The sequence below is a fragment of the Camponotus vicinus genome, unplaced genomic scaffold, assembly GCF_025532165.1.
Source record: "Camponotus vicinus isolate PSW18456_S1 unplaced genomic scaffold, iyCamVici1.0 SCAF_8, whole genome shotgun sequence".
NCBI classification, from domain to species: Eukaryota; Metazoa; Arthropoda; class Insecta; order Hymenoptera; family Formicidae; genus Camponotus; species Camponotus vicinus.
Window position 1 is genome coordinate 581,184 of NW_028141980.1, and position 4,471 is coordinate 585,654.

Below are 4,471 nucleotides of genomic sequence, written 5' to 3' on the forward strand. Positions count from 1 at the left end.
CGCGACACTGATCGTACAAGAATTAACCGAGTATACATGACGCTCATTTTCCAAAAGTATAATATGGTGGGGAGATCAATGCTTCTAACGCTTTGAGTTTTAGGAGAAGAGGGAGACACTCAGACAAAAAATTCTTAGAAACGCAAGGAAAGGTTTAGGGAGGAGAAATAAGAGATAAAACATATTTTATTTTCATGCAATTCTTTCTGGCGTTGCAACCACCAAATAAATATTTTAATTAAATATTTTAAATACATATTGTAATGCGCAATTCTTAACATGTTTTTCACATCGCATGCTATTGGTAATATCTAATTTATTTAGAGAATCAATATCTTTATAGTCTGCATCCAAGGTTTCAATAATATAGCCGTTTCCCACATCGCGTAGTACATCGGTCAGCCATTTTCGCTTTTCAAGTCCTTTAACGTACACGACAGATGATTCTTTTTCGTGTATCGTACCAACGACTGCTGTTGTAATTACACGCCGAGCCAAGCCATATGGAACGTTTCCGTCTTCCCATTGTAATCCGTGATGATTTCTAATCACCCATAAAACTTGACGTTGCTCAGATTTTGTTAGCACGCTCCACGGTACAGGACTTGCGAAAAAATAATGTGAGAGAACATATCACTTCCTCAGGACTGCCGCTTCTTTCACGAAGAATAGTTTGTCGATGATAAATCCTTGCAGATCCACAAACGTTGGTATAGACATGACGAGATCTTTCTCTCTCTCCCCGATGCATCAGTCGAGAGGAATGGCAAACTCTAAAATCATCTCGCAGCACTTTATATCCTGCTCACCTCTCTCTCTTGTGTCGATGTTATCGCTTAGATGATTTTGCGTACAACGTTGGTAAACGGATTGTACTGGATCACACGATCGTGTATGATGAGACAGTACGCAGTGGTATTCGTCGGCACGTTCTCCTTACATTCGAATTCCAATCTCACATCCACGGCTGCGCTCTTGACCGATTCGTTTTGTCGAGAACAATCGATAATCACGAACGGACCGTGAAGTTGAAACATCCAGACGGAGAGACTCGGCTCGAGATACTCGTATCCGTAATAGTTCTTGCAGAAGCGCACGTACGTGTTGTACAGAATGGAATATCTGCTTTTATCGAAATCCAGATTCATATCGTCGTACGGATAACATTCCGAATTCAGATAGAGTTTCACGTTGATTAATTTGCAGTTGTCGAATTGACTCACATTCGCAGACATGACATTCTTCCGGCCTGTTTGCAGAGCGAAGACAACGTATCGTGGTTTCTCCAGTTGAGTCGCGGTCTTAATGGCCCACGAATGCTTGGTTGTAAGCTGCAATAGCGGATACTCGTACAGATCCCACGAGCGAAAACCCATGCTGAGATATCGTCCGCTTTCCAGAGCACGCAGCATCGACAGTTTTTTTATTTCACTCAACAGCACGTGAGGCATTCGCCATTGTGTATCTTGAATATGTTGATCACAGGCTCCAGCGTTGAATTTCCAAACAGACAATTATTATCGTTGCGCAATCGTATTAAGATCAATTCGTGACGAGCGTTAATCACCACTTGTTTATAATCCTCGCAAAATCCCAATAACATGTAGAGCGGTACGCAAGAATTGAAATGTCCATTCGCATTGGTCGACGGATCCCAGCCGGCATTTTTCATAATCACGTTTCTATCGGATCGTTACATAGTTTTTGAGCGTAGTAGTTATTCCTACGTTTCTATTGCGATCAATCTCAACGCCATCGAGTTCGTATTGAATCTCATCGAACATGAATGCGACGCAATTATTTCCCAGTACCACATCACTTTCTCCTTCAGCTATTGGTCTGTTTTTCGTTAGTTGTCCCTCGATGTATAGGAAACTCTCATACGGCAGCGTATACAGATCCTGTTGTTGTATGGGTATTCTTATCTCGTCACTGTGTCCGAACGTTGTATTGGCGAACGGGTTGTACGTGTGAGTCTCGATCTTGACGATACGATCGTCAAAGTTCGGTTCATCACCGATGTTGAGAATGTCGGACATCGTTCAGCTGTTTCGCACCGCAAATCCCAAAGATTGTAAAAACGCAATGTTCGATGCGCTGAGTTTCTTTTTCTTGGATGATTTGATATTAGCGACGTTGTTGTTGTTGTTGTTGGTGTTGCTGGTCTCGTAAAGATTGCGTTATCTCTCACGTCTTTCGATCCGTTCAACACGAGCATCTCATACGTCGCATACGTACGTGCAATCTTACGGTGATCTCTTCTCCTCGAAAATCGAGCAATCGTCCGTTTTGGTCGACAACGCGTAACGTTAAATCCGTAATGCTCCGCGCGATGACCGGCAGGTAAATGATCTGGGCAGGCGTTTCCGATATCTTATATCCCGGTGGTACCCTCGGTGAAAATTCATGTATCGTATGAACGAGTATGCCGTTGTTGTACGCACCCGCCGTCACGTTACACTCTGTACGGATAATATTCACGTTGAGAATGTTAATCGGCATGTTTGATTCGTACCATTTTCGCGGCTCGAGAATACGATTCGAGAATCCTAGCAGCGATCCAATGTTGTCGGGTTTGGTAAAGTTTATTCTGTATGCACATTTGATCTCGCTCCTCATTGTATTGTAATTAGCGCGGAGCACTATCGGATATTCACCATCTTCGTAGTCACCGCCGTCAATGTGTTTCTTATCGCGATGTTTCCGTGAAATTGCACGTTTCAAAAATTCATGTATATTTTGCAACTCATACAATCCCTCGGGAATCGTAATTTCCTCGTCGTCTTTGCCAAAGTAAAATTTATTATTCGAGGAATTCACATTTGGTATCGTGTGATAAGTCTCAAAATCCGTTAGACCGAGCTCGTATTCGTCGTCGCTCAAATCTACGGTGGGAAAGAAATTTGCCGCGAGAACACTACTCTTCCCAGTCAATGTGAACGTCATAGACATGTCAACGAAACTGTTTAATGAATACTGAGTTAAATAGCACAATATCTGTCTTTAAATTCACATGCATCGACCGTTCGAAGAAACTGCAAGCATAATTGTCCGCAGATACTCTGATCATAAGTTTGAACAGGTGTGTAATTGTACTGTATCTTCGTTACGTTTCGTCCGAGATATCGCACCAATTCATTCGGTGGTCGAAGATTACCGAAACTGTCGAAATATGTAGCGCGATTCCCCCTCTTTGCATACGCTACCCAATGAGTACCTGGTCCTTCGACGCTATCCAAATTTACGATGCCGCTCTCGTTTTGATATATATCACCGATCGGTAACGAGTTGCGCATGAAAACACCTCTAAAATATGGAATGCGCATACGTTTTGCCAGTTGTAGCAATTGTACGTTGGTAGTTGCACCCTGCGGCATTTTTAGCGTCTCTTTGACGTTTTCTTTTTCTCGTTGAGGCTCCTTGTCCGTATTTATAAGGAGCGAGATATAATCCGCGACCTTCCATGGCGCGATTGTGACGTAGCATCTCTTGCAACTGACGTTGCGCGACTTTTCCGTCGTTCACCGCTTTCGCTACACCAGCCGCTCCACCGATCAGGGATCCGAGCGCACCCAACATTGGTAGAATCGGCAATACACCGCCGCATTTCGCTACCGGAAGTACCCGTTTCTTCACCGTTTTTTTCTTCGTCTTCGTCGTTTTCAGACCCATACCGAGCTTCGTTTTGGCTTTCATCGCTGCCCAGACAGTTGCGGCGGCGGTTCTCTCACCGAGAGTCGAATCTTTCGCAACGATGCGATTCCGCGCTTTCTCAGCGAGTATCCTATCCGCCGCGTGTCTCTTGGTGAGATCGTTGCTCCGAGAGTATGCTATATCGTGTTCGCGACACCCCGCGTCCAATGGATTTATACCTCGATCGCCTCTGACTAATCGCTTTTGCAACCGCGTGCCTGGTCCGCAAAACTGATAGCCGGGAATATGGAATTCGATCGGAAGTGTGTTTATCGCGTGATTTAATAGGCCTCTCCCTATTTTCGTTGACATTCGCTGCAATTCTTTATCAACGGCGCCGGACCGTCGATGTGCGTTTCCTGCCACGGCTGATTGTAGTGTTCGTAACAGCGACGATACGTCTGAACCTCCGAATCCGCCTTTATGTGTTCCGGAAGCTTGTTCCACACGTAGTGGACGTAATCACCACACGTTCGCAATAGAACTGCTTTCGACACAAATTGTAGCTTTTCGACGCTCAAATCGCGAATATCGGAAGGATTTGTTAGCAGGACAAACATTTTTTCTCTACTGAGCGATTACTGATTTCGCGCATCTATAAATAGGCAGGCGTTCGATCCAATCAGCAGTGTTGAAAAAATGAGATTCGTACGACAACCTTTGACGATATGCGTGACAAATTGCGACGACAGATTACGATAATGGAGGACAATGCGGAGATGCGCAGGCACGGTACGATGCTACCGACTACTATACGCGCGATCGTTTGCGACCCCTC